This window comes from Anser brachyrhynchus (genome assembly GCF_964034855.1).
Source record: "Anser brachyrhynchus genome assembly, chromosome: 6".
Taxonomy (NCBI): domain Eukaryota; kingdom Metazoa; phylum Chordata; class Aves; order Anseriformes; family Anatidae; genus Anser; species Anser brachyrhynchus.
Genome location: NC_137700.1, coordinates 10,867,814 through 10,880,326, shown reverse-complemented (window position 1 = coordinate 10,880,326; position 12,513 = coordinate 10,867,814). Strand labels below are relative to the sequence as shown.

The following is a 12,513-nucleotide window of genomic DNA, read 5'->3' as shown; positions in this document are numbered from 1 at the left end:
AGCACTGGAGCTAACCACATCTGGTTTCCACTGGTTTCTAGCTGATGGACTTTTAAACTGAATATTACTGCAGTGTGAGCTCACCCTAATTAAATAACCAGTAAGTGTCAGTTGGAAGAAAAACATCCTTCTTTTACTCCCTTTTTGAAAATAGATAATTCACACAGGAAACAAACTAGCTGAGGAGGGCATTCTCCAGTGTCCAAAATGCCAAGAACCCCAAAACATGCCTTCTTCTCAAGTGGTTAAGCTTTCATAAGATGCTAACCTGCACAGATTTATGACTTAAGAATTTAAATGATACTTTTTCTCCCCCCACTCCCTCCAGTGAGTGCACTAATAGGATCTTTGCTTTCCAGGTGAGCTTAATTGCTGCATATTAGAAATTTAATGTGACTAAGAAATCTGTTCACAAACATGTCTTGTTCAAAAAGGGAAGAGAGGTAAAGATGCTTATATAAACGTTATCTCCTTTGGAAATCAAGATTCAAACAACTCAGAGGTAGAAAACCTGAGGGACTAGGTAAACTTGGAAGTCACATTGGTTTTCCAGTGGAGCAGTGAATCTTATTTCAACATTCCTTATGGTGGAAAACCAATTATCCTAGGAAAATCCAAATATTATTTCTGTGATTACTGCGCCACCATCTACTCCCTAAGGAGTCTATGACCCATGTGAACAAGGAAAGAAAGAAACATTTCTACACAGGCAATTCTGACAGGGATGCCATTTATCACACAGATTTCTCCACATGCTCCTTGGACGCGTGGCTTAATCTCAGAACTCAGATTTCCAGAGCCCAGTGCTAATGCCTTAAGCATACAACTGTTTTTCCCTCCTGGACACGGACAGGGATATGTGAACCCTTCCACACGAGCCATCTCAGCAGGGAAAGGTGACAGGTATGTGCAGTGGAGCCTGGTACCCGGGGGCCTGCCAGCACAGCCTGTACTGGAGGTAGTTCATAAAAAAATTTAGGCTTGTGATTAGGATCCAGATATTTCTCACTGTGAACTGCAACAGGATAGAGCATCTAAGCAAAAACACTAAGTAGAAGTTGGAAATATTGAATGAAAAAAAGGCAGTCACTCTTTGCATGCTCTGAACGGTGCTTTGTTACATTGATAACGACAATGAAAATATTGTGAGGAAAACTTTGCTGAATAAAACTCTTTATTTAAGGAGCTGTCAAGAGAGCAAACTTAGGGTTTTATTATGGGTGTATTCAGAAGAGTATCTACATGCTTTATTTCATAGTGTGCGTGCCAACTACAGGAATATGTTTTAGAACATGACACAGCTTTGAGATAAAGTGTGTCTTTCAAATATCGTTACCCTTCTCAAGTGAAAACCTTCTTTAGTTCAGATTTCTGGCCCCAAATTATTTCCACAAAATTCAGGTGCTCTTCTTTTTTCCCCAACTAAAAGCGTTTGATTCTCTTAAAATGCATCCAAGTGGTAAATCAGCATTATTATGAGAGAAAGTTGTACTGGAAAGACTCCCACTGATCTCAGAGGGGTCCAAATCAGACCCTGCTGACTACCAGTCAAAATATACTTTGCTATTTGTACCAGAGCATACAAATCAGAAATTACTGATCAGTAGAATAGAAGGGAAAAGTTCCTGTCCTGCCTTTTACAGTCACTAAGAGATTTGTAAGCAGATGAGAAAAAAGCATTATTTTATTGTGCATGAGAAAAAAGCAGACTTAACTGAAGGTGGCTCCACTAATTATCTGTTTCAAAAGGAGTGGGAATTATGTAGCCGCAGGAATTTTCCCAGGTATGCAAGCCCTAGGAAAAATACAGTAGCTCATTAGCTAGCCCCATAAGCTGGAACCAGCAATCAGTTAGGGAGGGCTCTAAAGTTAAGGTTATGACACGTTTCACTGCTTTTATCTTTTTTTCCCTTAATTGCATTAATTCTAACCAGTTTTAGTAAATCTCTCTCAAATCGCGTCTTGTAGTTTAAATCACTTCTAAATGACCTATCCCAGCACATCCTGTTCCACCAGGCAGCTGAAGAGGGAGTAGCTTCCCCCTCGCTCAACATCCTGACACAAGGCACAGGAGATGAAAAGGCAACGTTGTATTCCTCTTCAGAGCTTCATGGGTAGCTTTGGAGCACGCAGACGGTGCCTGGTATTAGCTTGGGGTTGCCCATTAAGTGACAGTGAGGAAACTTTGTAATAGTCACAGGCAGAATCCAAATGGCAGGAGAACACCAGTGCAATGCTCTTGTCTTCATCCATGGATGGGATAAGCCACTTCCCAAGCTATCAAGAAAGTGCAAAAGCTGTTGTCTTTCCCAGGACTGCTGTTGTGATTAGGAGCAGGAAATCAATCAATATTACAAAACGATGTCACTTATATACAGCACATGCAGCAATTCACAAACTACAGCTCTCATAGTACTGGGAAGTCACACTTACTGCTAGCCCTGATTATAGTGCTACTTGCTTCTCAGTTTTCCTCCAGGGAGAAACGGCTTCCTTAGTTCCTACAGCTTTATGCAGCACTAGCCCGAATTTCAAAGTTTGTATTAAGAATTGTAAGAGGTAACATTTAAATGCTACCTTCTGATTCTTAAATCTGTTACTTTGCAGTTGTGGAGAGGGAAATCATATAGTTCACCCTATTAGGACCATCAGTGGAGACTGCAGAGCAGAAAAAAAGTCCTTTATCTGCTTTTTTCATTTTTGAAGTTGTATTGGCCAGCTTCCATCACATTAGTAACAGCTAGAAAGTGATGTCATTCTGCACTGCCTCCACCCTTCCATCCCAGGCTGCAGGGAGGATGCTCTCCTACTGGGAATTCACAGATCAGTTTTAGAAACCTGCCATCCCTGAGAGTTGAAAAAAAAAAAACAGTTTTCTATTTTTATCTGCTTCTTTGTGTTTGGAAAAGGAGAAAAATGCAGATGCCCTCTATATTTAAAGACGTCTTCTCTACATAGTCTGCCAAAACTTCTCTAGGGACCCACTCCTACAATACACAAATAACTTCCACAGGTACAGAAGGAAGCCAACGTGTATTTTCTTTCTGTACCACACAAACCTTGCAACAGCTGCTGCTTTTCAGGGGAAACAAAATGCTATTAGGTACCTCTAAGTAAAATAGACAGGGAAATCCCAGAGCCAAACTTTAGCAAGACACATTAGACCCATTTGATCACGCTCTCAGAAAGCTATATAAGCAACTAAACATACACTGCACAACAGGCTGAGCATTTGATCACTTTGCATATCAGCTTTTACACTCCAGGAAAGATCTACGTGAGGCACAGTCCCGAATCCTTTATGGCTTCCTAGAACAGTATCTTGATATTGCATCTTGTTTTAGTGAGTTATAGTGAATCCTAAAAGAAATTACAAGCTGATGGTGCCACTGTGTAATATGGAGTCAACACTAGCTCTTGGTCCAAGGGGGAGGAAAGCAACTGGTGAGTCGTTCATAACTGCAACAACTGAGTTGCAGCTTCAAGAAGAAGTGCTGCCCGCTCGTTCTTTGTGATCACCCCTAGGATGTGTTATTACTATCAGTGATGCTTTCTGGCCCACTATCATACATGAAGCTGTCCATTTCTAGGCTCAAAAACAAACATACAAAAAGGCTGTCCTTTTAAGCAGTATCTTCTCACTCCTGATTCAGGATGAGTGCCACCTACTGACAGCAAGAGCTGTTTCCATTTGCTTAATTAAACTCATCAACAATTCTAACCTGAGTTGCTGTGGTTTCAGGCAACTTTGCTTCAAGTCCAAATGGTGAAACTAGGCCTCAAAGAAAAAGAATTTTCATAGATCTGGAATGGTACAGGCCAGATTCTCATTAAAACCTGACTGCCCATGATGATGACAACTGATGAAGAACTCCCCAGCACCACCAGTCACTACCATACCTTCCTGCAAAAAAAAACAAATCAGACAAAAATATTCACCCTATGTAGATAATAAAGTATTGAAACCAAAGGGCGAATTAGAAAAAAACACTAGAGTCCAAAATCCATAGAAATGTCTAAATCTGAACAAAGACAACATATCTCTACATAAAGGAAACTGAAGTATTACGGAATGAATACAAATATCACTGGATTGTGAGAAGTCAGCTGCAGGGTTTCATCAAAAGTCTTCAGGAAAATATTTGCTATAAATTACACCTCCACTCTATATACAAGCTTCATAAATGAAGTATAGGATTTTAAGAGACATTTTCTCTTTCTTTTGTCAGGCCTGGAGTCATTAAACAGAGATTAGCTGGATAAATAGAGGAAGTGATTTTTAAACTGTTTGCAAACTTAATGTGAAGAGCCCAGCCTTGCAAATTATCATGTCTAATCAGAGATGCACGCTTCACTGCTCCAGTAATTGTACTAGTATTAGTCAAATTCTTGTTGTCTCCTCATTAGCCATGAAAAGGAGACTCAAGATGTACTTCATTAGAGTATCCTGAATATAAATTGTTAGTGTAAGGAGGAAGAGATGTATTGCATAGTGTACTGCATATAGAAAGAAAAATATTAAGAACATAAAACATATTGAATCATTCTAGTGTTACACTGAATATACGAATTTAACAGCCGAACCCCTCTTCCCTCTTTTCATTTTTACTGTCTTGATCCCCCCCTTTTATTTGCAGTGAGACTGTAGTACTTGAAAATGTAATTTACTACCAATGCCATAAAACATAAAGGAAGAAATGTGGTGTATTATGCAGCCTTGCCTATTTCCATAGCCAGCAGAATTCAGTTTAATCAACAACGGTGTATTTAGTAGAGACATTTGGCGTATTCTTGACTACTGGATAACAGGTAAAGGCAATCTAACCTGCGTTAAGAGTAGATCAGATCAAATGGTTTATTTCTTTGATCAGCATTTAACTACATGCTCATGCCCTTCTTTATTCAGTGATGCCCTTAAGTACATGCCTGTAAATCAAGAGAATATAAACACACGCCTAACATGTGAAGCTTGTGCTTAAGGGAATTTGGGTTTGAAAAATCCAGCTTGAATAGGATTTCCAAACAGGTCCATTAGAAGGATAAAAGTAAAAACGTTTGCAAGAACTTTAGTAGAGACATCATTTTTTTTCTTTTTTTTTTCTTTTCTTTTTTTTTCCATAACTATTTTTGTTGGTTTCAATCCAAGTCTGAAACATCTGTATTACTCAACAAAAGTTAGGGGAAGCTGTGAATGAATTAGGCAGGTCAAAGTGCTACCCATAAATGCTTTCTACCTGTTTTGTCACAGAATAAAAAGAACCAAAAGCAAATAATGTGCAGAAACATACCCTTTCACCCCTTGAACTACAGCACCTGGGTCTCCAAATCCTTGTGAAATCGGATGTCTGTAAAATATAAGCTAACTTTGGTCTAGCATTTGAGTCAGGGCAGTAATTCTGAAGGGGAGGTAAACCTATAATGTATTGCCCAGTAACTCTGCTTACTGCAAGGAAATGAACTGGATTTCCAGGCCTGAGTTTTGACGCCCATTTTGTTGAGTTCTTTCAGAACACAGCTCTACTCCCAGCCCACTTAAGCTTCATCCCTCAAACCCCCCACAATCTTCAGTTTCTTATTATTTACCATAATTTACACAGCCTGCAGGAGCTCATCACGGATAGGATCTCAGCTTGCTTGGTCCAGATATTTTGGACATAAATATTACAGTTCTGAAGTATTTCCTGGTGCCTCTTTGAACAATATTAAAACACTTCAGCAACCTTTCATACAGAATTAATTAACATAAAAACCAGCCTCCACAATGCAGCAGAGCCCTAAAGTGGTTTCTGGAATTTAATTAGGCTAACCTTCTTTTCTCTACATTGGTACCAGTCTATAATAAGTGCAAATCATTATTAATTCCTTTGGTGTTCACTATAATAACATTAATCATGATGAACTCTTTTGGTAGTAAAGTGTATGCAATATGTAATTCCATAATAATTTAGCATTAACTTGAAATTAATTTATAAGATACATTATTTGTCACCACACACTGAACGTTTATAAAATACCTCATTGTCATTAGTATTAGGATAACTTGCAGGAAAAAAAAATACGTTTGCTATAGACTTAAAATGTTCATAAACACTTCTCAGAAATTGAGTGTGAGATATTAAATGATCATTTAGCAACTTTTCCTTTAAAAACTATAGCAGGGTCATGTTAGGAATAAAACACCTTTTCGTTACTAACAGCTGTGCAGCACAATCAAGGATTCTAGTTCAAGGCTGGTTAAAGTTTGGATATTAAAAGAATTCAGGGATGCACAGTAAATAACTTAGAAAACTAAATAAGAGAAACACATACAGAAAAAAACTTAAATTGTAATCCAAATATGTTGAAACAAGTGACATTTAAGAGTACTGCTCTGTACCCATGAACTGACCAGATAACATGTGGTACTGGGAGATGACTGGGTTTGAACGTGCTAGCTTTTGGTAAATAATTCGTACTTTGTAGAGTGCCCATGAGGTGCTGAGAGTTGGTTTGTTTCAACAGAAAAAGTTAGTGACATGGTGTTACAGGCCAGATCACACTTCATTTAAGCTAGTTGCTCTGACCAATCTCTTTCACCAAAGATATTACAAGTTAAATCACTGTCCCAAAGCAAGGGCAAACAGGAAGCTGCCCAGTGATTAAAACTTTCTGGATAGAATAGTTGCTCATACATCGTTTTGGGAAAAGGTGTGGATTGGAGGCATTTCAGTGCAGCAAACACAGAAATGAAAGCAAGTTCAAGTCCAGTCAGCATGACTGTCAGTATTGGGCAATATAGACCTTTTTGGTTCAGCTCCAGTTAAAAAAAAATGATTTGAAGCAAGAAAATTGTTTCCCAATTTCTTTACTTTCCTGCATTTTTTTTTTAAGGGAAAACTTCTTGGTATTGTTTGCAAATAAACAATCTTGCATCAGAAAACTTCACTGATCATCAACTCTCTATTAGACTAGCTTAAAAACCTGAATTCTAAACACTGTCTTCAGACATAAAGGATTTCTCTGATTGCACAAAAAGTACAGCATGATGATTTCAAAAAAAGATGGGCTTTGGAGCTTGTAAAAAAAAAAAAGGAGAGGAATATATAAAATATGCGCTTGTCAAGTGAGATACCTTGATGCTACAAATGGCAAAGTGATTAACTGTAAGATACTATCAGACACTGAATATATACCAACATCCTCAGTGAGTGATACTAATGGAAAGACAGTTTTGTCTTTACACAGATGATTTGTTTTCATCACTGGACAATGTAAAATCTCTGTATTAAAAATTCACAAAGGATGCATCTGGAATCCTTTTATCTGTCTGTCTTCAGTATTTCTAAGGTGCCAATCACTATAATGTCTAAATGCATTAACAAAGTAGCTAGCTTTTTCTAAGTATTTATTCCAGAATAATTCAAGATCAAAACATCCTCCTGCCCAGCCACAGCAAGCCAACTCAGTGCTTTTTCACCAGAGCTCTGAGGTGCTCCTCCCTGTGACAGAGCCTGGATGTGGCACTCACTCCACTTTTGGGGCCCAGAAGCTGACATGAACACTGACTTACACAGACTACAGCTCTGGATACAATCTGAAATTACTTCAGAAATTTTGGACTATGGTACAGCTGACAAACTCTGTGTGATAATGCACATGAATACCGAGCATGTACAGAGCTCAGAGTGGGAATGACTTTAAGTGAGTGTTCATACAGTTTGTTGAATCAGACCCATCGCTGTTGGGCAGATCTTCAGTGTACTTTATATCAGCATTACCTCAGCAGAGTTGCCTCTCCTTTAAATTGGTATGAGTAAAAAGGAAGAATTATGTCCCATAAATTTTAGCTGTACTGACAGGTCTTTCCCACCTTAAATGAAAAATACTGGGCATGTCTTTTACTCTATGAAATTACTTCTCCATTATACTAGGTATTCATATAAAAAAAAGAAACGAAAAGAAAAGAAAAAGAAAAGAAAAAAGGTTATTCAAACAATTTCTAGCCTAATACTTAAAACTGTATTTTGCTCTTAAAAATTTATTAACTTAATTTACACAAAAGGAGACTCTCTGCTTCGGAAAAAGTCAAGGATTCTTTGTCTCATTCTCATCTATTCCCTGCAATGATTTAGTGATAAAATAGACAAGAAGGATCAGATCTTCTCCCGGTATAAATTGCCAGCTGCAGACCTTGAATCATAAATATCTTCCTTTTCTATATTATTGTTAATGTTAAATACAGGAGATTCTAAGTTGTTACTTCTTAAAGAAGCATCAGTCATGATCTTATGGTTCAGCCTGCAATAAGCTTTGTATTTAAAACATAGATTTAGCCATTTAGTTACAAACAATGAATACAGTTTATTCCTCCCTAAAGCATAATACTTATTTTTAGAATGCAGGAAGTTTTTTTGTTTTGTTTTGAATAATGTATATTCATATGCAAATGACTTACATTTAAGAAGTCTCCTCAGGCCTGATGTTTAAAGTTGGAACTTGATTGAATTCCACTTACGTTCAGCGTCAGGGATAATTCAGTGATAATTTACCGTGTGCTGGAAAATAAAAAGGAAAAACTTAGACCTTGGAAAAATTGTGTTCTTCTCCTTGTATGTTTGACATTTAAATAATTGTCTTCCTAGTCATACTGGAGAGCTGTTCTCATTCTGCATTTTTCTGTATGTTTCCCTCATCAGTACTGGGATTTCACCATTAAAATTAGGGACAAATTTCAATTAGTCTGACCCTCATTATGAGAGCTATCAGGACTCTTTCGTGAACTGCCACAGCTCAGCACTGGCCTAATTCCAGCACTGCTTCTTAGACTTTTTCTCTTGGTTGTTCTGCTCTTTTCCTTAATTTTATTCTCTCATTTTTCATGTGCTCCTTTCTGCGTCATTTTCCCCTTGCAATTCTCATCACTTCTGCATCCTCCCTCTATCCTTTTTTTTCCTCTTGAATGAAGCACCTAACTTCCAGATCTCCTTTTCCCTTCCCTCTTATTTTTTTCTCTTAATATTTTCTTCTGATTGAGACCCTTCTTCTATCCATCAGCATTTTGAAAAAAGAAAGCCTAGCAAATTTCCATTCTGAGACTTCCTTTAAAGAGACCATTTTTTATTGCAATTCAAAATACGCTCCCACTGATACTACAACTTCAGTCAACTCAAGGTCATAAAAAGCAGCTTATATATTTTACCAGTCTAGTGATTTCAAGTGTTTATTCTCAGCAGATGTAAGTCTGAATTAAAATTTCCAGCTCATGCCAGAAATCACAGGTATTGCTCCAAACAAATTACCCAAACCACTTCATGACGCTGTCATTCCAGGAAAACGGTATTTTGAGGTATTGTGTCAGAGCCCCAGACAAGAAACAATTGAAGCCCTGGTCATAATACTTTATGTACTCTCTAAAACTACTCTTCACTCCCAAATGTTCTTTGATTTTTTATGAATTATTCATATGCAGGTGCCTTCAGGGTGGACTTGTTGGACAACAGTATTCCAAATAAATATTTTAGTCAAGGATATAGGGTTAATTCTTATGGAAATGATGTAGGAACTTTGATGTTTCTGAAAAAAACAGAATGCTTGTGATTTCAAGGCTCAGTAGAAAAATAGCACTTGGCTTGCTTAAAAGCTTTACAATTACATAACGTGGACATAAATGAAAATGGAAGTACTTGAGGTTTTTTCGTGTTTTTTTTTTTTTTTTTTAAATGAGATTCCATGGAAGGTCTTCTCAACAATTGGCTGTGATTTGAAATACCCTTTTGCACGTGGAATTGCACACAGAGAAAGAAGGTGAAGTCAATTAATTACATGCAGAAATCAGGCCAGGTAACACTCATACCACTCCCTTTACATAATACAGAACTCTATGTGAAAAACAGGAAGCTTCCCAAAATTATTATATCAAAGTCTTGCCTGGGGTAAAGAAGCACAGCCCCTTTGTTATCTTGGGCACTTAAAGTGGTAGGAATTTATATATATAGCTAAACTTTTATTTCATCACTGATTAAGAACAAGAATCTCCAGGGAATGATTACTTACTGCTCTTGATTCCCCAAAAACCCTTGGCACAGCAGGACTGCACCCATACCTGGTTTACTGGATAAGTTCACCTGGGAAACCACAGGTTTCACTGGGAAGCTGCAGGTTTCCTATTAGCGAGGCAAAGCTCCTCTCAGTAACTCTGCACATCGTGGTTTCTTAAACACTGATTGCTCCTTGCTCTTAACCAATCCATACTTTTTTGTTTACAGAAACAGTATATTTTCTGCTCAGGCTTTTGTTCTTTGTGTGTTGCATGTGCTAACTCATTAGGAGTATTTTTATGTAATTCTCACCTATTTATGGATTCCAGCTACACCAAAAGGAAACTCAGCAGGTTGTTAGCTAAAAGCCACCTAGAAAAGGCAAATGGGTTGCTATCAGTGGCAGGGAGAGAGAAGAAGAGAGATTAATTGGGGTTTGCCCTAATCTTGACTCATTTTTTAATACTAAACTAATTCAGATAGTAAACGTACTCAGATTAGCTGTGAGGCTGGAGTACCAATGCATAACAAAGATAAACGTGAGTCAGCTTGATGCTGTCAATTCACACTTTTTTTTTTTTTTAAGAACCACCTGGGAACCAAGGGTTCAGAGCCACTCATGGTTCACTCATCCAGGACACCAACACGAAAGCTTCTAGGTATTGCACAGGCCTCTTTATGGTGGCTCTTACAGGTGAGAATTATGAACTAGAAGAGAAGCTCCACCTATATCCTGGTGAAGCAGCAGTGTTACCTATATCTCTTGCCAAGTTTATGAGGTGTCTACTGTGCCTGTGTAACTCCTCAAGAAGAATATTAGCCTCTGCTACAGGAAAAATATTGTCATAAGTAGGGCTAGGACTGATTCACCAAACCTAGCACTGCCTGACTGGAGGGAAGGCTGATCATGCTTTTTTTGGTCAGAGTTATCTACTGCACAGAAGGATGTTAAATCATGGTCTTATCTGCCTTTCTCAGGCTGTTTTAAGGATGAGTTTAGCAATTTACTGCATTTTTCAAAAACACTTTTTAAGCAAATGTTGCATCTCCCTGGGAAACTTCAAGGAAGTTGTACTGATATCAGGATATTTTATTCTGCATTTGGGGCTCACACAAGAGTGGAGGATCTCAACATAATGCTGCAAACCAAGCCAGAAAAGTCTGGAGAGAACTGTAAGTTTCATGATTAAAAAAATTAAGCTCTCTCTTTCCCAATCCAAAAAATACTAGGCCTCACTAAGAAAACCAAGGAACGATTTGAAATTTACCCCACATTATAAAAACAAACAAACAAACAAAAAAAACACAGAAAACCCACCAAGGTTTGAGAAGAGTTTAGCTGTTATTCCACTTCCATTATCTCAGGAACTTCTGCTTACCTGAGTCCTGAGAAAAAGCATGGACAAAGGGGGGGGGGGTTGATTTCATTGCTTTTATTACCTCTTACACCTGTGCAGAGCAGGTGTCACGTATTCCCATTTTAGCATTCCCATTACACAAGGCTCAAAGAAGGAGCGTGTCTGAGGAAAGGTTTGTTAGCTCTATAAGACAGTCCTTGGTTTCTTACTCTCATGACTGCTTTTTCCACAGTCTTTCTGTATATTTATGTATGTCAGGTATCCCCTGTAAAGTTAGCAGGTAAAACTTAAAACTTTGTTTTTTAACTTTGTTTTTAAACTTCTGACACAAATGAGTTGGAAGAAATAAAAAAAAAATCATAACTTTACAGAGATGTCAAAAATATTGATAAACTCCTCTTTTTTTTTTTTTAAATGAGCATCAGACAAGCAGTGTGAAAACAGTCAGCACCAACCCTTATTTGCACCCAAAAGCACAGTTCTTGTTTTGCAGTGAGCATTATGCTTTTGTAGGATAAAAACATTACATTCAGGTTTCTAATGCAAAAGTTCTGCTAGATGCTAAAGAAAAGACCAGGGAGATTGAAGCCAGTGAAGTTCATTTCAGTTGCTCTTAGTTTCTTTTAAGTTCCTCCTTCTTATCTCTTCTCACTACTGCTGGTGCCTTTTTTTCCCTGCTATCCCCCTGCCCTACCTATCTTGGTGGCAGCTGTCGTACAGCCCCACGTGCCATGCTGCTCTTCCCTTCCAAAGTTGTACTGTATAAATAAACTCCAGTGTATAATAAACAGTCCAATACAGAGGGTGAAAAAATTCACCTTAAAATCATTGAATCCTCATCTTAACTCCTTTGTATTAGGTATTTTTGAACAGGCAAGGGAGGATGAAGGAAAAGGTTTTCTTGATTTTCTTTTTTTTCTTCAAGTCTGGTGCTTTAGACAAATTATTTCCCTCAGTGCAAGTGAGATTTAAAAAAAAAAAAAAACCACCCTACAGTAAAATTATAGGCAGTGCCTTTCTTTTTTATCAGATAAATTATTGCCAGCTGACTGATGAATCCACTCTGGAGAGGGCAACATGACACAGTTTACAACCTTAAGGATTACAGTAGTCCAGATGCTATCATCTTAATTGGAAAA

General features: G+C 37.8%; 1 long non-coding RNA gene across 7 annotated transcripts in view; it reads right to left on the bottom strand.

Annotated features, from left to right (window-relative positions):
- Positions 1-12,513, bottom strand: part of LOC308197589 — a 455,405-nt gene that overhangs the window by 132,072 nt on the left and 310,820 nt on the right. For 2 of the 7 annotated variants that reach the window (XR_013953118.1, XR_013953119.1), the window contains exons 1-2: positions 11,396-11,433; positions 8,435-8,534 (exon numbers count right to left, since the gene is read on the bottom strand). This is a non-coding gene — a long non-coding RNA (uncharacterized lncRNA). Of the gene's footprint in view, positions 1-8,434; positions 8,535-10,328; positions 10,389-11,334; positions 11,434-11,456; positions 12,428-12,513 lie in introns of those variants that run through there. The other 5 variants (XR_013953120.1, XR_013953117.1, XR_013953121.1 and 2 more) reach the window with 5 other exon arrangements.